This window comes from Ischnura elegans, chromosome 2, assembly GCF_921293095.1.
Source record: "Ischnura elegans chromosome 2, ioIscEleg1.1, whole genome shotgun sequence".
NCBI lineage: Eukaryota > Metazoa > Arthropoda > Insecta > Odonata > Coenagrionidae > Ischnura > Ischnura elegans.
Genome location: NC_060247.1, coordinates 42,440,849 through 42,463,943, shown reverse-complemented (window position 1 = coordinate 42,463,943; position 23,095 = coordinate 42,440,849). Strand labels below are relative to the sequence as shown.

Genomic DNA, 23,095 nt, shown 5'->3' with positions numbered 1-23,095 from the left:
TTGATCGGTAGAATACTATAAGTAATTATAATATCCATACTCTCTATATTCTAATCCCCTCTAGAAATTTCCAAACGATACCAAGCACTTCCTCTTTCCAATTATCCACTATCCATCTCACTTCCATTCTCCTCCATTGCCAAACCTCTAATCTAACCTAAACCTCCAATCGCTTCTCGTCCTCCTGCCGAAGCGTCCACGTGTCCGCTCCGTAGGGGGCCACGCTCCAGATTATACGCATTAGCAGCAATTCCTAGCTATTCATACTTTCACACAACTTTCTACCCATCGGTTCTTTCCTAGACGTAAACTAGCTCAATTTATTCCTGATTTGCATTCTTACTGCTGTGCCCCATTTCCTCAAACACGATGCTCATTAGATACAAATATAATAAAATGCATGCGTAAGGTAATAATTTAAAACACCTATTTAGAAATAAAATTATGCTATCTAAACATTGTTTTCTTTTTTCACCCAATTTTCTTCACTGATCGCACATGATCATTTGGCGCAATGCTCCAAAAGGCGTTCAGGAAGGATTACTTCAATGGGCTTAATATCAATCGGCAATATTAGCCTCAAAGTAAGTAAATTTTTCTGTCACCGTAGAAATCGAAGTATGTATTAATAATAATAATATTTATTGTTCTTGGACAAATTGTCCATAAAGAACATAAAAGATATTACAAAATAAACTTGTACAAAATATTTCCGAATGGAATTAAGCACAACTAACACATCAGGGCATAGAAATGAAATCTTGAATTTAACTTAATTAATCATAGCAAAAAATACCTAAGAATGCACATATACCCATCACAATATTTAGGGTAGAACATGAAAAAATAAATGAATAACTAAATAAATAGAACATGAATAATGATAAATCATTTACTCCAATAAAGATGGCATTCGATTTCAAACAGACCTGAGGTAAATATTATAAAACATTAATTATGAATAGTTGAAATCTCAATGACGAACTAATAAATGCATACTTAACAAGTTTGAAAACCAGGAAATACATTCCAATAGCATGAACATAAATTTTTAAACATACTAATAGTATTGCAACTGCGATATATTATGTATTTCACATTATGCAAGAGTTTGCAGGTGTTTTTTTAGCACCATCGCTTATTGCAACCAAATTCACATCTATACAAACTATAACGATTTATAAATGGTAACCACAGGAGTAGGCAGACACATTACAATGAAAAACAATACAAAAGCACAAAACGACATCATACATACATTGTATTAAACTCCGAAGTTAAAGAATGTTAGTCCACGCTAATTCTTTCACACATCCCAGCATGTCTTAGTAATAACACAAGTCGTTCAGGTACTACAGACTTTCACTTAAAAATTAAGACACCCTCGGTATCATTCGGCAGAAGAAATAGATAATATACATTAAAATGACCGATTGGAGAAGCTCACACAAAATTAAATTTTCTACTGTGCGTTGTTTCACCCTTGGAAACTCAGATAAATATTATGACATCGGACAAAATATTGCCTTGTTTTTTTGTCGTGTAATCTCGGAGAAATAATACGGACCACACACGAGACTCATAAAATTTTTATTAAAGTCCACGATTTCACGACGAATCATCGATTAACCTATCCTCAAACATGGGCATGCATTCGAAAAAAATATTTTCATCGACAAAAATAATAGGTCATTAGCCTCCACCAAAAGAGAGGCCACTTCCAGAGGCTACGGAATCAAAATAGGGATAGAGCGATTAAATAATGGGGCATTAAACATTTAGCCCACGATCGATGGGTGAAGTATATCAGATCATAAAGTGATGGGAGCAGAGGGGTGACTTAAAAAACAAACTTGAATAACTCTTATCAATTGCCACACATGAAAATGAGTTTATAGTCCCATAAAATGGACCAATAATCCGACTTTGTTGACGGAGAAATGGATTTTCCATTGTGTGTCTAGCAATCATTCGCACGTTCTGTTTATAACCAATTGGTTGTTTCAAGATAAAGGCGTTCTATCGATGCTATGATCACTCAGGTAACAGAAAAAGCATAACCTTAAAGCACAAGATATTTGATCCACCTGAAGACCTTGTATCATAATAGCAAAGACTACTAATTAACATCGGAGGAATTCGGTACGAGTGAGTTATACTATATTTTTTTAGACGGTCAATACACTTACTGGAGCTGAGAGTGGCAAGAATAGTGAAGATCTCATATCGGTTGTTGAAAGCTAGCTTGATTGGTCATAAGCTAAAAGGTCCTAATGGGAGCTAAAAGCAAACCTAAATTACATCATTTACGGATTTAGGAACTTGGCTGGCGTGATAGGGATTGCGTGTTCGTATAAGTTAGCATTCTAGTTCTATGCCACACGACATCAGAAAGTTACCACACCAACTATGATTGTAAGGTGCGTCAACTTCATCCTTAGATTTTACGTCAACTTTATTCTCCACCCGACCAACGCTACCAATAAGCCACGAGTTTTATTCTATTCATTCAACTCATAGAATTCTTCGAATGAAGTTTCAAATAGAAAAAGTAGTTTTTCCATTTCTACATCTCATCAAATCACGTCATGCTCAAAATGACTTATTCAAAACACTAAAATTTTGTGGGCACATAAGTAACCACATACTACCGATAGTAAGCACATCCGACTGGTATTTGGTAAAAGATTGATTCTTCTAACACCGGTTCTATGCAAATTTCATTTTTTCCTAGTTTCTGAAAACTCTCCCATCAATGACCAAACGGGTTTTGCAATTGGATATCTCAGTTGCAAAGTCAACACGAGGCAAAGTAACAGAAGTATGAATCTTCCGGCCAGGTTTTCAACTGTAACAACAATTAAATAGAAAGATAAAAATTAACAGAATACTAACATATGTACAGCAATGAGTGCTATTAATCAAAAACGCTTCGCCTATTGTTGCATGTTATTCAAAGCCATGCACTTGAAGATGAAAATGATATGCATATCTTCTCTGAGTTCATCACACGTTACACTATTTATTTTATTTCATTTAGAACTGATAAAAAGGCGAAGGGACAATGTTTTTATATTTTTAATTTCTATTTCTTGGTCGATGAGGCAAGGTTATTGGAAATACCTGCTCTGAGTTATTTTACTTTCTGATTGATACGTAAAAAATGCATCCGCAACCATTAGTATCATTGTTGCTATTGTTACCATGTTTCATGCGTAACTGATATCGCTAGTAATTTTTGATACCTACGAAAACGCATTTCGTTTCGAGCGTCTTAAGCCCCAATGAAAACGATTTAACTTGGCATAAGTTGAATTTATATCACTCACTCCCACTAGAGAAATACCCCACCAATTAAAGCTCAGAACGTGCATCAATCGTGAAATGTAATTGAGGAAAATTTAAATTGTACTTGTGGATGTTGATAGGTTATGTAATTTTCCTTACTAATGCCTACTCTCTAGAGATATTTGATCTTTTTTTCAACTAATGACCATTCCAGGACGAATAATGCCACTTGGAAGTTGTTGCGACCCGGTCACCGCACTTCTCAAGTGCTCAACTCCATTGTTACGGCAACTTAAGGCAAGTTAAGTTGTTGCGAACGGGGCTCGACTCCTTTTCCCCACCGTGATCTCTCGCGCTCTCCGGGCAAGTACTCGAGCGGAAAAACGCCGTTCAATGACGTTTCCCGCGAGTGGGCACCGCTGGACCACCCACTCACGTTCCCACCGACTCGCAACGGCGGCGGCCGGTGGCGCCTCGGTCTCGCGGTCTCTCTCTCTCGGTCTCGCGACGGATCATGCAAATACCACACCAACGTTCTCAGAAAGAAAGCGGGCACTCGCAGGTGAAGTTCTTCAGACGCACAATGCATCATTTACTGCGTTAAAGAACTGAGGTATTGAGAAAATACTCGACTGATGAATGCAAAAAAAATGAATGAAAGACGAAAAACATATTTTAAACTTAGGAAAAAAATACGAAGATTCGAGCCTAATGGAGTGGATTATTACATATTGAAATAAATGCTTGTAATTTTCCACGGCAGCAAAATTTATTACGATCTAGGTATTAATGTTACTAGATGATGTACTGACATTGAAACCTATGTCGACATAAACTTTATACTCGTGAAAATTGGAAGTATTTATTTCAATATTTAAACCACGGAATGATTTTTTTTATTAAATTTCTCCCACATTACCATGGACCGAGTTTAGGCTGATGGTGGGAGAGGAATAATCCCTAATTACCTGTACTGTTATTCATAAATTGCAAAGGAAGTGCAATTTCTAATGGAAGAACTACCTTTTAGGACACACCTAGGTATATATATCATATCAAAACTCTTAAAAACGAGTTCTTAAACGAGCTCCCAAAATCTCCTACAAATTCGCATTAGGCAAAGTAAACGAAGCTCACGATTGGGTGAGTCCCCCATGTAATAATTTCAAAAGCTGTCACTATAACAATTCATTTCTGCTTATGCCTAGGCATGAACGCATCGCGAAAAGGAGGGATACGTAATTATTATGAAAGTTAGTGATGAATTGGTCGATGATAGAATAATTAAAGTATTCAAGAAAATAACCGTCCGTGAGTGGGATAGGAAATTAGCCGGTAAAAGATAATTTAGGTAGCAAAAGTTGAAGAGCATCCGACTCGTATTCTTCGGCTCTGGGTTCGAGCGTAAACGATTTGGTTCGGTGTAATTTTCATGCATAATGGATCACAGGTTACTTCGCATCTCTACCTCTATAAAGAGAATATGTTTTAAAGTTTAGAGCCACAATTCGACTGAGGAAACCTATATGGACCGAATCATAGTTTCTGACACTTAACCACTCCTTCCTCCCGTGGTGCCTCATACCCTTCGCTTCCTATCTGCGCCCGATATTAACCTCGTTTCACAACCACTTAAAGTAAACACTTGGTTCAAAGTTTCAGCCGAGGTCTCCCAAACTTCGGAGTCTAAATGCTCATACACGAAACTAACTTGAGCGGGTTTCTCCATTTAAACAAGGACCGTATCTCCCTTTCAGCCTCTTAGTTCTCACAAACACTGCTTCTAGAATTGTTGACTTGTTGCTAGCATAATATTCAGAAGGCAAATGATTTTATCCGTGGAAGAAGGAAATCTTGGGAAATTAATTCATTGACATTCTAATAAAGCATTATATTTTTGTTTACCACCAGCAATCGGATTGAAATCGTAATACTTAACAATTGGAAACTGCATGCTTTCTTATGTTAACTCCAATGAAATATCTGAACTCCAAATAATAGAACTGTGATACACTTTTTACATTTCTCCGCATAAGTGCACAAGGCCGTACGAGTGAACGGTAGAATCTACTAATGGTTTTCAGTAATCAATAGTCAATAAGGTAACATATTACCCGAAGAAATTTATCGATTCAGCTAAGAGCAAAGCAAAAGACGATATAGCTGAACGTAATTTTTAAAAGTAACATAATATTTCATTATTGCCCCCTGAAATCGCTAGATTTAAGATAGTGGATCTCAAGGTCCACTGATCTTAAATGTGGATCAATGCAATAGTGGATCTCAAGATCCACTCATCTTAAATGTGTACCTACTGAGAAGGCAATTAGGGATAAGTCAGAAAGGCAAAGAATCTGATTCCGATAACTAAACGATCATTGCGTGTGTTCAGAATGTGATCACAGCCACTGTCCTACATTAGCCAGCGATCAGTGAAGATTAACACGAAGAAAACCACGATGCGTATAAAAATATCCTCATCAATTTTCCAATAAGCAAATATTTAAAACTTTCCAAAACCTTAAAAAACAGCAAAATTAAAAATTTCAGTTTGTAGGCCCCCAACGGGTCAGTAAAATCTGTGCAACGATACTGCAGCGCCATCACTATGACAACGGAGAATTTTTTATGCATCAATAAAATCAGGCGGTAAACATGCAATACCCAAATTAGGAATGCGCCGAACACTTCCCGATTCAACAAGCATTTTAGAAATATTGTTTCTGTTAGCATCAGCTAACCAATAACCTTAAAAAAGTAAATATTTATTTACAGCCTATCTTGCAGGTATGAAAAATCTTCTTAAAATATCGGCATACAACGGAGAGCACTCAATAGGCCGTAAAATTGTTGGAAGAATGGCGAAGTTCTACTTTTTTAGTCATATACAATAGGGTGAATTTAAATAAGCATTATTAAGACTTAACTCATGCATTACGAGTGTTTTCGGTTCAATAGGACGGTGCAGTTTCTTTTCATTCAGGCGTAGTGACGTACATACTCAGAGGTCCCCAAACGAATTAAGCTTGCCATTGAAAATTCCTTTTTTACGAATAATTATGACGGCTATAACGAGAGAAGGCTGTACACCGGCGGATTAACGAACGTCTCAGCAAGAATCGTAGCATGGAACGTGATTTGCGCGCAGATTAGTGCGCTAACGATGTATTCTAATCCAAGCCGGCTTGAAATGCCTCGAATGAAAAGCTCCAAATTAACGAGAACGGTAAGAAAACGAGTCGTCATGGCCTGATCACGTGATCTGAGTGTCCGAGAACGTTGGTTCATGGACATTTAGCTCCTACTCTGTGAATCGGCAAACTAAAATCCCCCTCGTTCAACCCTTGCGCCACGACTATCATCTTGCAATATCTAACTTCATGTAATAACGAACAAAATTTAAGAAAAAACTAACAAAAATGGATAGTTAAAGAAGTGACTTCGTAAAATTGCTTCATCTTGAATCTAAAAACCATGTAGATTTCACATAAATATATCTATGAAATCACATAGATTTACTTATGTGAAATCTGCAAGATTTTTGATTCATCATGAAGCAATAACACGCGAAATCTACAAGATTTTTCCATTCCACACAAAAAAATCTATTGAAAACATACCTCAGAGAAGAATAGCGTACATCTTCTTCAGAGAAGAAATAAGGGTTTGGAAAAGGGTAAGAGAAACTGCGCCTCCGGCGCACTATTGCGAGAATGTATCTAGTAGAAATTTAAAATTATTCTTTTTCAGCAGTGCTTAATAAGGAAATATTTGGCACTTCTATTTCAGAGAAAGATTTTTAACACATTTACCGAGTAAAAACAATGCATGTTCTGTTGAATAGCGACTGCGATAGTTGGCAAGTTTTGTATTAATATGACGAACCTTAGAAGGATCATCAATCACGCACTGATACAGCCAACGAGTAAACACTAAAGATGTCTCTAGCTATGCCTACTTGGCGCAAATATCCGAGCTAACTAGCAATAATCCCCTTCGAAGCACTGTGATATTTCGTAAAAGGCAAAAATGTTGACAAATAAGACAGCCCGGTTCGCCCAAGTCCAGTTATTAACCTCAGTAAGCTATAAGTATATTTAACTCATATGCGAGCATGCTAACATTCACATGCAAAAGAATGAGAGCAGGAAATTGCAAGACAAATTCCCAGAGCGAAGAAGAAACCTATCTTGGGGATGTATCACGTTGCGTCGCGGGAGTGAAGCCGTATTTCGGTTTTTATCGAAGAGATGTCAAAAAAAACATTTAAATATAAAACATTCCAATATATAGATGAAGTTTACAAAAAATAATTCCCACGCAATTAGGTAAAAATATCCCAAGTCAAATTAAATATTATAATTTTTTCAAAGAGAAAAATGCAAAAACTGGTATTTTCTCACCAGTTCATAACACCTTCTGTTATTATTGAGTACGCCTCGTAAGGGACAAGAGGAAAAAAGCCTGTATTTAAATATATGTGAACGACGTTATTCTTTTCGATACTTAACATGGAACGTGATAGAGCCACGAAAATAGGAACGAGATTACATTAATAATATTTGCTTTTTTAATTTAATTTTTATTTCGTGGGTATGGTTACGGAGGAAAATGTACGATTGAAACTATTTTCCACATAACAGAGCAAAAATACGAGCGTAAATGAAGGGTAAACAGCAAACCCCTATATCATTGATATGGAAATGTACAAAAATTAACGTAGAAAATATGCATACATACAACCTTTATTCTTAGATTGGAGGAGATTAATAATGAAATTGAAAGGGTAAATAGATTAAAGGTGCAGTCATTTTTCCTAGCTTTTCTTACAAAAAATACCATACTAAAATTACTCTTTTAAACACCATTTTTAATAACATATGAAGACACATAAAAACCTACGTGAGTTTAGTTTTTTTAAAGCAACTAACAACAATCCCGGTAGAGCCCAACGGTGATTCAGCTGATGAATCGTAGCGCGAGGAAGAATTCATCATGTGTTTCGGGAAATTATCTCTTCATGTAAGTGACGCATCTTCTCGCATAGATGCACAGAATTGGTCGGAAATGAAATTTCACGCTGAATAAATGGGAAAAACTTAACGAGGGCGTCTTCAGGCAAGCAAACGCTTAACTCTGAGAAAATCCCGAGATTATCTGATGATATATAAGATGTTTCCGTCCTTTGGAGTGAATAATGAAATAATTAAAGTACGAACTGCATGGGCTGATGCTATGTTCTGGTTGTATTTCGCTGCAGACCCTCATGAAACTGCAATAACCGTGGAAAAATGAAGATCAAATCAACGACAGCAATATCAACTCCGCATAAACATGCACAACCCTGGAGAATGTAAAACCATAAAAAAACTAGAAAGTTTAATAGACAGGAAATGTTTATAACCATAGTGAAAAGGGTCAATAAAAAAACGAGGATCACAGGAAAGGTAGGCTCTATTATTATTCATAGTAGTTTCCCAATCAACCCCGATATTTCCAAAAGGACAGCATCCCAGAGGTTTTTTTTAAATGGTCCTCTAAGGACCATGATTTTTATATTGAAGCATGCGCACAAAGGAAAGGAACCCAAATAAATAATACGATTGGGGGCAATACAGAAAAAAATCGTGATTCCGAACCGTGAGCGCGTAGGCCCGACGGAGAAACAGCAACCGGATATATCCGCGTCATATTGACAATGTGGAGTGAATAATGCCATAAAAATTCCATCGAATCCCCTACGGAGTCTCACCTAGCCCACAAGAACGCCTACACAAGCATTTCGAGCTGCTGGGTTGGTCGCTCCGCTCCATGGGAGAATGGAATGCTTAAATCTCACCGAATGCCTTGCCCGAAATGGGATTCGAACAAAAAGCTTATGACGCTTGGATGACGTTATAAGAGATCCAGACGGATTCTCTCTCTTCTGAAGTGTCCAAGCGAGTTGATTCATACGTTTAAGTACGCGGCGGCTGAGAATTCCTCTCGAAACATCTCCCGAGAGTAACTTAACTCAATGGAGCCGGTCTAAAAATATTCCGCGACACCGCGCCTGAGTGACATCCAATTTAAAACTGCAGGGATTCACTCCGGGTGATAACGTCGAGGCGATCCCGAAGATAAAAAAACAACCACGCAGGTACCCGCTGAAATTCGAAGTTTCCGCTTCTCAATCCTGACGAGCATGCGAGCTGTCTTGTTTTCTTCTTCGGACGGTTCGGACGGAAACAAAACCGACCTTGACCCTGACAGGCTAAATCAAAAATAGGATCAACTCGGGGGTTGACGGACGCGTTCTGGAGAACGAAAATACTCAGAAACATTTTTTTCCCGGCTGCTTCGTCAATCAGTTGTCATTAATCACTTAACGTAAAGAAAAAAAAGGTAGCTTCCGACGACGGCGAGAAAATCCATGAGGTTGAAGGCCGTATGCCCAATAGACAAAAGGTGAATTTCACTGCGGACGGCCCAAAGAAAGGTCGCAAATCATAGGTACGGGCTTCAGAAAGATTGTAAAACGCTTCGCCAGTAAATAAGAGGACCATCAAGTATAGGGGAGTAATGGTGCTAGGCATAACCTAGGGAGCCAAAATCCAAAATAACATCACCTTATGCATTATATATCGGTACAGACAAGCACGAACCGGCAGATCAGAACCACTAGAACCCACACATCCAACTATAAACACATTGGCGCAGGGATATGAATGCAATGAGCAGAACATAACAATACCGCGCTCTCACATGTGAAGTCCAACAGCAAGGACAAGGGTCATTCCCGTGGGTTCTACCTAGGATGAATGCGGCACGAGAACACTGAATAAATTTGGGCAAAGAAATCATTCAATTAAATCATACGTGACATCAGTAAGCAGGGAAGTCGTCATTCTAAGATTTCGACGATTTTCATTCAAAACACTTTTTCAGCTAAGTATCAGCGACGAAAATGCTCCACAAAAATAACACAAAAGGGATACGAAATGCTCGCATAAAGGGTAGAGGAGAGAATATATCACTCACCAGTAATAAATAAAAGTCAGCCTCCCCCAACACTTTGGTCACAGAGTTTTCATCCCGAGGAGACCCCACTGATATGTCACTTTAAAGTTTCACAACACAGCACTCGAATGATACACAACAGGAGCTCACGATGCCATTACAATTCGGCTCCTTCCTTTATGGAATGCTGAGGAACAGTGCGTTGCCATTGGGCGAAGAACTTCGGCAAGAAGTTTACGATTGGCTGAAGAAGTTCGTAGGAGTAGTTGGAAAGGGTTGGGGAGAAAAAGCGATCCTCCCGCCATCTGTGAAGCCATCTTGAACACTCGATGCACGAACGGTTGAATTTCGAGCGCGAAGATCGGGATGGAAGTCCACAGACATTTGTAATATATAATTTTGGGCATTTTATGTGCAACTTACCACTTATGTTTCCATCGGAATTTGCAGAAATGAGTGCTTCATCTAGTTTTTGGAAAATCATGCCAATTACCGAGGTACCCATCAATTTTATAGTTATCATAATTACCCTCATGTTTCAAAATGTCCCATTTGATAAGTCGCGAATGTACTTTAAGTTTTTATCTCTTTCATTGAGTTGTTTAATAATTACTAGAAATACTGCTTAATGGGAAGTTATATATTAAGATGTTACTTCAAATTAATCATAATATGCTCACGAATTCATTAGTTTCGACTGTACGCCTGAGTTTATCTACATTTTATGCCTTAAGTTTCTTTTCATAAATGTATTGTTGGTCTTCAAACTTAGTCACATCCTCTGTGGATAAGTATCTATCTACCACAATGGAGCTAACTTTTAACTCAATTTGGGTAACTCTTTAATGGTTATTTTTCGGAAGCTAGTCTTTTTCAATCATCTAACATCATTCATTCCTTTAACATCATTATTTATGCTCGTTTTGTCTTCTTTGCTATTTTTCGGAAGTGCGTAAATGGTAAGGTCCGAGGATTCACCTCATAAGTTGAGTATTGGCCATATGACGGAAATGTCGTGCTTCTATTAGAACAACTGTTCTTAGGTATTACCTAATGGCATTGATTCAGTTATTTTTGTACCTACATCGGGGTTTTTCAATGCATGCAGAAGGATGTACGTTTTTGCATAAAATTGTGATAAGTGATTAATCACCAATAAACTTTCCATGACTTCCTTGTATACATTTGCTTTCTTTGTAGCTGTAAACTTGTGTAGATAGTCCTCCAGTTTGTTCCTAATTTTGTAGAAATATTTTTAATGCTAATGCAAGCTAATGGTATTTTTGAAATTTTATTTTTTGGAAGCAAGCATTCGCATTTATTTCACGGACGGAAACATTGAAGAAGGAGGTCTCCTCCTTCTCCCATGCTTCCGTCCCTGAAAAGTTTAAAAACTTCCGCATCTGTGATTTTTTCCTCCAATTATTCCCGCTGATGGCCATGGTCCTTGATATAGTTAGGGCGAACAATATATCTTATACATTGAGGGATAAAGGTAACTGACTTATAATCATCGCCAGGTCACAGGCAACAGGTTTAGAATGCAGTTCATCAACAGTTTCATCCTCTGTTTTTGGGAGGAAGTTTTCCCTCATGACCCCTTGCTATGCCTACATCTGTGATACTTTCCTCTCCAAGATGGCAAATATAGTACATGCCTAGTTTTTTGGGCTATTTCACCACCTCAATGTTTGGATGACCCCACCCGATGCTGATTGCTTTATCAAGGGAGTCTCATTTTATCATTTAGTTCAACTTGTCCAAAAATTTCTGCAGAGTAGAATGATTCCTTGGTAACTTAACTGGCTAAAGCACTCGATCGGAAATCAGGGAACCAGGTTTGAATTGAAAATTTTCTGTGGGAGGATTAAGCTTGTACATTTACCAGGGGCTGAAAATGCGGGGCAACTGCTACTGAAGGGGCAAGTCGGTGGGCCGTGGGCATACCCAGGATCAAAACCATGGGTGGGGGGATCAGGGTGGTGTGTTGGCTTCCCACCTGGCGAGCTTGGGCTCAAATCTCGGCTGTGGCTGAGATTTTATAGAGACTGCCTGATCCCTGCTTGAATGTTGTGTGGAGGACATTTCAAGCACAACACTCCGTCAGTCCGATGGGGCATTAAGCTGTGGTCCCCCTGGTGCCTTTCATTAAGAGCAGGCTAATGCCGGCACCGGGTATCTCTCCACCCTTCCCTACCTACCCTTCCCTAATGGTGCAAATGACCTAAGCTGTCGGTCGTCTCCTCCAAATACCATACCATACCAGGGGTGGGGGAAGCCATGGTCGTTCAAATTGTAACATTTTACCATAGAAAAGGTGAATGAAACCAACATTTTAAGGAAATCATAGCAGTGCGTCATTGTTTTTTAACCGTTAGGCTGTGGGAACGTTGTTGAATGGTCTGCATGGTGAGTGAGGAGAAAACGTTTTTCAACGGTTGACCAGATTTTATTACCACTGGCAGCCTTTCCTTAAGATTTTATTGCCATCGTTTCTGCGGTTTCTTGAAATCGCCCAAACCTAATGGCAGAGAGCACAAAGGCATCTTTCGAGGACTGGGTATCCTTACCATTGGGAGCGCTACCCAGATTATCCCTTCTTCGAGAGAGAGCTCCCTACTATCTGCGGTGCATTCACGTTGAAAACAATTCCAATGAATCCTTGCATTTCCTTGGAATTTATTTATCTTGCTATTGTCCATTATCCAGGGAAACTTATTTGAAAGCATTGATCTCTCTTTCTTATACTTTCGGTGGCGAGTCTTCCATCCCTGCGTGATTACCAAGGGCATATTATATTCATGGTCTGTCATCAGAGGGTAGGGTGGGCAGTCCCAGTTTATTAGGATCCACTACCTGCTAGACACACGCCCGGGGTCAATGGAAAAATATTTTCGCCATTCATGTCCAGCACAGTGGCAGAAAAATTTTCACGTTCCCACAGCTAAAGGGTTAAGATTATTAGCTTTAAAAAAATTTTTTTAGCCATTTTTCTTACAAAATTATCATTTTTCATGGATTCAAATAAAATGTTTTCAAAACTTTCATTTCAATCCAATCCCAGTTTTTCTTTAAGACTTTTGCGATTCTTTGCTTTTAGTGGTGGGCAGCTGCCCCCTCTTCCCTCCCGCTGGGTACGCCCATGAGGTGGGCATCATCCCTCCTCCAAAGTCAGATGAGATATGGGCTCACTTTGGCTTCATCCTGAATCCATGGTATTCATGAATGTAATAATTTAGTTGAATGATGTTACTGGTAAAGGAGAATAACTTTGTGTCTTAACCATTTTGCTTTTTTTTATTGTGTCTTAACCATTTTGCTTACATCACATGTATTGTGATGACAAATCATATTGTGCATTCATATGGGCTACTTCTCTTAAATTTCATGCGTTAATTTCCTATTTTCAAGTGTCTAACATTTTATTTCTTATGTGCCACCAAGCTTAAAAAATTCCAGCAAGAATATTTAGCAAGATCCAGCTAAATGTAGCAAGATTTAGAAGGAACCTACCAAATTCAGTAAGATTCAGTGGGGAACATCTTTTAGTTTGGAGTAAACAAGCAAATATAAGGCAAAAATGTTCCACAATCAAGGGTTTAATCAATTCCAAATTTCATGAATCATGTTTAAAGTAACATTTTTGGAGATGCAGCTAGATCCTACTTGTGGCATCCAATTTCTAGCTGGAATTTTTGCTAGGGTACCTTCTCCATATCTTAGTTTTGCTCGTTTATTTTCTTTCTTACTCATCGTTATATTCCACCTCTCTCTTCTGTGTTATCTTTTTTCCTTAACCATAAAATTCCTCTTTAGAATTTCTTAAAAGATTTAGATTTTCATCAGGTGTTTTTATCTGAAATTAAAAAAACTGCTAATATCTGTTGGCATGGGAGCAGCAGAAAAACGAGAATCATCATATGTATTTTCTAGTCATGGAATGGTAGATTTTTATGTTGTAATGGTAATTTTGATCAAAAGGAGGGTATATTTTATCATATGTATAAGGTAATATAGAATGAATTCTGCCTTTTTGGAGTCACCTGGGACCACCTTTTTTTTCATCTGGTATTTTTCTGCATGATCTATGGGTGAACATTTCATGTCTACACTGAAAGCTCATAATGACATGCAAATATGATTCATCATATTCTATTATCGAATACTAGGCTAGCTTAAGCCTGACTTCTCTCTTCTGCCACTTTCCTGCTGATAATGAACTGGCAGGTAGGCCTGCTAGGAGCTGAGGAGGACCCTGCATAATACTAATTCCATCCACAATTGCTGTGAGCCTAATGCTGTGTGAAAATTTATCTGTCCTAACATTAAGGCCACTTTCAGATGGTCTGGCTTTTTGCCATGTTCTGTCAGTATGCATGATTTGCACCGTGCTGTCTATGGCATGCAGTCAACAGGGTTCAATGCAGGTAAGACATTTACTAGACTAATTACCTGAGGTGATTTTGGCAATTTTTGGACCCCCCCCCCCCCGTTTCTCCTCATGAGATTTAGCTCGACCCCCTCCCTCTAATCTCACGTGGGATTGTTCAAAATGTGTATTTTCAATGTGAATATGTTAATCTATTCTTCATTGCATTGGATTTATTAAAGAGAAAACAATTTGCAGTGTTGTATTGTGTAGACTTTAGTCATATTTTAATTGAGAAACACGTTTTGCTCAATTCAATTCAGTTTTCTCAAAATTTTAGAACGTTTCTTGCAGGGAAAAAATGACGTGATACTTGCCAGGACTCCTCCACGTGAGATTGGGAGAGAATCAGCTAGACGCCCCTAAATGCCTCACGTAGTTAATGGATGCCCCCTTTTCCTTACCCTCAATTCCCTGTTAAATGAATTCCCTCTCCACACACACCCCTCCCTCTGACAAAATTTTTTGGCTCCTCCCTCTCCGCAGGCCTGTTGTCAGCAGTATAAGAAAGCATAAAGAAATTCATTAATCAAATGATTGCGCAAACAAGCAGCATTTTAAAAGAAAAATGCACTTACCTTTGGATGCCTTGACCCCGTTGTTCTAGTTGCATTGATGTTCTGGCATGGCAGATGAATGGTGCTGGCTCAGATGGCTGGACTGTATTAGTGTAGTCTTACAGTAATTATGGTTACTGATTCCTAAGTGGGCAATTCAGGGGATTTAGGTACATATTCTTGGGTTTTGAAGCAGTGCTAGATAGTAACCCGATCAGAGATGGGATTGACTGCAGTGTTCACTCTAAGTCACTGTGCCCTCTGATACCGTAACATTCATAAGCAGATTTAAGGCAAAAAAAAAAAAAAGATTTAAGGGAGGACTTGGGGGCACATATATATATAAATTATTAAAAATTATAGTAAATTAGGGTAAATGTATGACAAAGAAAACAGCTTGGAGAGGTGAAAGAGTTCTGTTGCCTGTAAAAAATGAGTGATGGATTAAGCTAGAGATAATACCCCTGTAAAGCAGCTCAGTCTTCGAGAGAACTCTTCATGAAGAGGAATCGGCTCACTGCCGGGAAAATACAGATAGAAGAAGGAAACAATAACTCACCTTTGGAGCATACGTCTTGTTGGTGTGGCCTAGATGAGCCTGTAGTTTGAAGTGCCACTCTAGGGACCACCACCTGGCTGAGGTCACTGCCCTAGGTCCCTAGAAAGGGCTTCCCAGAAAGGCACTAGAGAGACCTACAAACGGCGACCAAAAGAGAGAGGACTGCCTTCCACATGAGACAACCGGCAGCACATAAGAGACTCTTACCAGACTGTATTGCTCACATCGAGGTTACTTACCGTCCTTATCCAGCCCTTTCAATCAGTGGCATAATTAGGAATATGCTTTGGGGTGGCGACCCCCAGGCAACAGGGGACCCGGGGGGAAATTTTTGAAAAATGATATGACTCATCCCACTACTATGAAATTAATAAATGATACTTACTTTAAGCAGTTGCAATTATTACATATCAAAATGAGACTATAGTTTTAAATATTATTTTTTATTTCTCTGAGGCTTTGGGGGGGAGGGATCAATCACTTCAGGCTTGTCAGTCTGTCAGGTATGATCTATCAGTTAATTAGTCACCCAAATAGTCTTCATATTCCCATCATTTATTCTCATTTTATAGATTTTCATTACTTCATTAAAAATTGGTATGATTACTTGAGGTGCCTGGTCATCACTGGCAAAGATTATTTAATCATCTGCAAATTGTATGCAGGCTTTTTCTCTTTCATCCTCACACATTTGTTCCTTTTCCTTTCTCCATTGATTTGTTGACCATTTTCCCCAATGTAGATGTAAAATATATATTTTTGAAATGGGTATATTTGCTTATGTTCCTGGATAAATAATTAAAATATGTTAGCATTTCTCTTTTCTTTTCAGGGCAAGGAGAAGTATGTTTTTTCCTGAAGTTCTAAGCACGAAAATTTGCTTTGCTTTTTTAAGGTAAATGAAAAACAGACCCTCCTTCATTATATAATTTCGATGAAGAACTTATGATTGGTGCAGTATGTTTCCAAGAAATTAGAGTGAAAATTAGGGCTCCTAAGTGTTTGATACTAGTGAAGCACATCTCAAGCATTTAAGTTGGTATGTCAAATAAGATAGAAACAGCTGCAGTAATTTTCCATACTTTTTTCTTACTCAACTGGTTTCAACATTTACACGTCATTATCAAGAGCTGTCTTAATAAAGAGCAGCTAGCATGGTGTATACATACAGTAAAACCTCTTTACATCATAATGGAGGGGACCAAAATTTGGGCAATTTGATGTATGGAGGTTCACTATAGAGAGGTTTTAGTGATAGGCACCATTTTTTCATATCCTTTGGAAATGAAAGGCACTACTGTCTTTTAAACCGTTATATTTATATCTTAAACGAACAAGCACGCATCTGTGAACATATATTTATTATTTGATAATTACAGAAAGTGAGCGCTATCGCATGATTTTTACCATGATTCGAGAGAAAATGATGTGATCTCTCTCAATTCAACAGTCACTTAAAATGATTGGGATAGTTGGATACATTTTTTCTTAATTACTGTTAGGTATATGCTCTCATATGGAACAAAATGGCCATAACTAATGATTAGGGTGAAAATTACAGCATGATAAGGTATATAAGAAAAAAAAGAGTGAAACATCTATTGCCGAAAATGTCATTCCATGTACGTAATCGCGGCTGCATTAATGGTCTCTAGTTGTATTGGTATGATTTGCGGAGGTAGTTAGGCCGTCTCGGGGGTATCTCCTTGGTATGATAAGTGGAGGTTTTATGATATAAAGAGGTTCACTACAAAGAGGTTTGCCTATAAATTTACATGTAAATCAGACGGGACCGTAGGGGTGGTATGATCTATGGAGGTTCATGATGTAAAGAGGTTCACTATATAGAGGTTTTACTGTATATTGCTGGAAGGTGTAGGTGGGATAAAATTAGAAGTAGGGAGTGGTTTAGGTTGGGGACTCATTTGCGTCTATAGTCAGGGTCATCGGACAAGGTTTTTAATGTGGGAGGGGCTCTCACCTTCAGGAAAAGTGAGTTTATTGTCGGCATCACCTCATTAATCAGACTTTCTCCATACAACTTAGAATGCACTCCTATTTCAAAATATTCCATAAAATGCAGTTTTTTACCTTTGTCAAAAACATGAAAAATTTCCAAGTTAAAATCACAGCTATCACAGTTTAAAAATGGTGGTTTATGTTCATCAATTCTTAGATACAATTTCCTCCCAGTCTGGACAACATACCAAAAATTACAGCTATTTGTGTTACATCTCAAAGAATAAACACCATTTTTTTCCTTCATATTAAGGGGGTCTTGAGAGTTACCGTATATGTCTGAATATAGTCCCCCCATTTTTTCCAAAAATGCCTGTGGTAAAAGTAAAGGGGGGGATTATATTCAAACACATTTTTTTTACTTTTCCCGAAACTGAAGCCTCAAAATTAGGGGGGGGACTATATTCGGAGAAATACGGTAAGCATAAAGCAAGTTACTGGAGTTGATAGGATTATAAAAAACACAACTTAAAATTATCTATAGGGAACAATTTTTCAATTTTGTAGGACAGCTAACCTAAAATGGTAATGGCAATGTTGTCTATGGTCAAATGAAAAGTATAGTAGGAAAATCAGTCGAATAAGTCAACTGTTATACAGTAGAATGTCATGCATGAAACTTTCAGTGGACTGCCAAAAAAGGTTTCATGTGGGAGTTTCATATGTGAGGGAAATGAGAAACTCTTTTCTAACAGGTCTGCTATGTTTTACATTGCAATTACTCATTTAGAGAAAAGAAAATGATGCTTAAGAACAGTAGAGTTGGGATGATGATATCTAGAAGTTCTTTCATTTTTGTATCTGCAAGAATAGGTGCTGCTGCGGGGAAATCATTATTGGTACTCCATCCATAATTTTGTAAAATTTTTCATTATATTTTAACAACCTTTGACAATGCATAAGTCAAAAATGTTTCATGAAATAATTTTTCTTAGGGGATGTGTGGTGAGCAGCGGCATTCCATTATTATGTAGTTAAATTTTCAACTAAATGAAAAGGTGTATTAGTGAACAAAGATTTGACATCTAAATATATAAATTTATATCCAATTGGGATATTTGGTAATTTTATTTTATTAAAAAGATCAAAGTATTATTATTTTCATTTTCTTTGTGAAGAATTAAAAGAAGTGGTCAATAGCAACAAGATGGAACCTAGAATGCATATACATATATAATTCAATCCCTTTATTTTTAAGTCTACATTTAGCTGCTACTACATGAGCAAACTACAATGCAACTTTTATTTTGTAAAGGTTTTCTGGTGATGAGCCTGATGTGTTTTAACACCCATGGTCATCCCTGGGAGGTGATCTTTCTATTTTGTTTTAATAATTCCTCAAGGGCCATATTGTTTAGCCATGTGTAATGATTTCATGCTTCTATTGTTGCCGTGCAGTGATGCTAAGGCATTGCGGCCCATTTATTGTATAATGCCAAAAAAAATGATGCATTAAACTTATACGTACTATAACAATAATATACCACACCACCATGATGGTGTTTTTTGACTTTTCAATTAACTTACCTAGACTAGTTGATTTGGGTAGGTACTCCACAGACTATTTGTCACAGAGTTACCAATGCATCCAAATAAAAAAGTAAAAAAGGCAAGATTTTTAGTCTTAGCTCCCTGCGTATGTCAATCCATTCATTGTGGCCTATAATATATCCTGTTTCTGAAGCAGTGGCATTTGTAAAATCATTATCATAATTGGCTAGCAATCTTGGGATTATTTTAGCGAGGCTCTCCTATCAGCTAACCTTTTCTGAGATAGTGTATTTCTTTTTCTTTCCTTCCCTAATAACTTGATCTCCTTTTCTCTTATGAGGCCCTCATCTACCATTCTTCCTCCTTTATTTATAGCACTCAGGTACAGTTGACAGTGATGGGAAAAATGTGTGTGAGTGTGTGTTTCTCTCCACACAGTGCGAATCTTCCATTGTTGGTGATGACAGGCAAAGGTCATCCCTGTTAAGAAGGAACTGGTTTCCTCTCTTGGGGATCACCATTGACGGAATCCACGCTTGCAGATACTGCAGCAGCTGGAGGCATTCAGGGACATCTGTACCCCTGACCTGGGAATCTATGCTGACCCACCTGCTTAGGTTGTCCTGAAACCTGGTGCCAAACCAATATTCAGGAGCAGACCAGTTTCATTCGCCTTCACACAGGGGTAAGTGAGGAGATGGATAAAATGGTGAGAGAAAACATTTTTATGCCAGTTAATTACTCAGAATTGGCTATGCTCAACTGTGAATGCAATAAAGGAGGATGGCTCAATAAGAATTTGTGGGGACTATAGTGCCACTGTCAATCCTGTAAGCATGCAACAAATTTTCCCCTTGCTAGCCACTGATGAAATGCTGAGTAAATAGTCTGCAGGAAGTTTCTTTGCAAAAATTGACTAATCTGAGGCATTTCTGCTAGTAGGTGTTGATTGGGAATCACCAAAAATCCTTACACTGAGTACACATAAGGGGTTGTTTCATATGTTATAATTACCACCAGGATTGTGTTCTGCAGCGGCTATTTTTTTAGACATAATGAAAACAATCCTTACAGGTTTGGAGGTAGTGTTTGTGTATATATATTGATGATATACTGTGTCATGCACCATCAAAAGACTTCTTGTGGGCACGTATGAAATTAGTGTTGGGCAGATTAAGGGATGAGGAATTCACGGTAAAATTGGACAAATGCAAATTTTATGTCAATGATTAGCTCTGGACTTTCTGGACTATTCCCTGTAAGAGGAGTTCATGGTATTCAGCTTAGTCCGGAGAAATTATCTCCCTTTAAAATGCTCCCTCTCTTCCACGTGTTCCATAATCGAGAAGGTTATTTTGTTGGAAACTTTTGTAATCCTCTTTCAGAGGTTAATTCCGATTTTAGTTTCTTCCTTATAGGTGCATTGCCACACAGATTCGTCTCGGTTTTATTTAATACAAGCCATACTAGTCAGGCCATCTGTCTTAGAATACTATCAGAATAAGTTGAGGTTGTGTGAACTCCTTGGGGCGAAGTTGGTGTGGGAAGAGAGGGCCCTTTGGACGGGAGTTTAAATTAGGGAGGCCCTATCAATTGTTTTTGGAGGAAAAAAGGTTAGGATGTATCTGGTGGAACAATGCTTCGACATTGTTATTGAAAACAAACCTCTCTTATGGATATTCCCGCAGAGGAAAGCAAATTTCAGATGTTCTTAGCCCACACATGTTACAATGGGTATTACAATTGAATAATTATGATTACAAATTAACCAATCGCCCTGGTGAACAGCATGCCAATGTAGATTTTTTATGCCAGTTTCTCATTGCATCAGCAGAAGATGCTGTGATGACTGTACCTAAACCAGCTGGTATCCTTTCATTGGAGAAGACACCAGTTGGATCTCGTCTTACAAGTCAAGTGGTGGTGATCATGGATTCTGTATTTGTTGAAGTCAGGGATGCTGTACTGCAAGGATGGAAATCCTCACAGTTATCGAAGTCTACTCTAGTTTTCTTCAAAGACCTCCTCTATGCCCTTATGATAATGGATGGATGAATTTTTGAGTACTTCAGGTTGTCATATCTGATACACTCAGAGGTGAGGTGTTCAAAATGTTATGTAGGTATGTTGGGTTCATCAGGGTGTAGTGTGTTCAAAGGCATTAGCTAAGAGCTATGTTTGGTGGTCAGGAATAGATAAACACAATCGAGAGAATGGTTTCATCATGTTTTGCATGCTGTGAAAATAGATCTATGCCTTCTAAAGCATCAATACCATGGAGTGTGCCATAGAAGCCATGGTCAAGGCTCTACCTTGATTTTGCAGTACTTACTGATAGCTGCACATTCTTTCTGCTTGTGGATGCTTATTCAAAGTGAAATCTATTCATTATTTCAAAATATCTGATAAATTAGTTTGATTTCATATTTGCCACCAAATGCAAATTTATGAAACAATTTAAGTAAACCTGGACTAGCCACGGTGATAACTTTACGGAGTCACCTGCACTGCACAAATGTCATATGTAGTGACAAAATTCAAAAGTCATAAGTATAAAACAATTTCATTCGTAGTTACATTAAGTTCCTTCCCCAAAAATCACTCTACTTCATGCTCACCCGTATTTACATTAGGGATTATATTTATATCAATGCTCTTTTTGTAAAATAAAGGGCATATGAGATCAGCAATCTCTTTGCCCTAAGCTGAAATTTCACGAAGCCATTGCTGAATGCTTATCAAGGGATTAAATAGCACTAACCTGAACCATGTTTCCCAGACCTCATGGACCCTCTTACATTCCTGTTGTGTATCTGTCTCACATCCTTGATTTAACTGATGCTTGTTACTTCTTAGTGAGCTGATTTGAGTCAGAAATATTGATAAAATTGTGGCTTGTTATAGTGGAATTCCATGAGTGGTCAAAATGACCCCTTCTGCTGCAATCATATATCACCTCACAGATCAGCTACAAACAAGGGTAAAATGAAAATTCAAAAAATGCCAACCCCAGATTTGATAAATAATAGTGTAAAATTTACGTGAAAACGGATAGGAATAACACAGGTCTGCGACATAAAAATTGTTTCAAATTTAATAAGTGATTTTTATAGTGTTTTCAACGCTGATATCGGGAAAAATAATGAAAAAGTTCCATCACGCACAGTTATTTCACAAATTGATGATCTAGTTTTAGCTTTTTTCGATATTTTTATGCATACATCAGCACTCCAGTGAGTTTGAATTTCTGTTTTTAGGATCTCCATAAACTGTTATTTGGCCATTTTTATATAAGATGTACGTTAAACAAAGAGTAATTAGGAGAAACCAGCAGTATTTTCATGTCAGCATTTGTCCTTGCCCCCCTCCCCGTTCCGCATGCTGACTCACTGCGCCTCACACAATGGCTACCAGAGGATGTTTAAACTGGCCACACTTCTGCTACATTTATGGTAACTATACCGTTAAAATGCAGCCAAGAAATGTTTCCGATTTTGTTTAAAAATTATATTTCACCTACTTTCGTATGAAGTTAGGCGATCAGGATAAGCCTTGGGCCACTCACAAAGTTTGTTCAGTGTGTGTTGAAGAACTGAGGCAATAGTTTCAAGGTAAATGGCAGTCCTTACGTTTTGGAATACCAATAGTTTGGAGGGAGCCCATAAATCATAGTGAAGACTGCTGTTTTTGTTATTGCGACGTACGAGGTTTCAATTTGAGAAACAAAAAGTATATTTCTTACCCTAACATTCA

At 38.0% G+C, this 23,095-nt stretch overlaps 1 protein-coding gene across 2 annotated transcripts in view; it reads right to left on the bottom strand.

The window, feature by feature from the left end:
* Window positions 1-10,500, bottom strand: part of LOC124153654 (interference hedgehog-like) — a 120,868-nt gene extending 110,368 nt beyond the window's left edge. For both annotated transcript variants that reach the window (XM_046526948.1, XM_046526950.1), the window contains exon 1: window positions 10,309-10,500. The gene's annotated coding sequence lies outside the window, so the exon portion shown is untranslated. The remainder of the gene's footprint in view (window positions 1-10,308) is intronic.
* Between the last annotated feature and the right edge of the window lie 12,595 nt (window positions 10,501-23,095).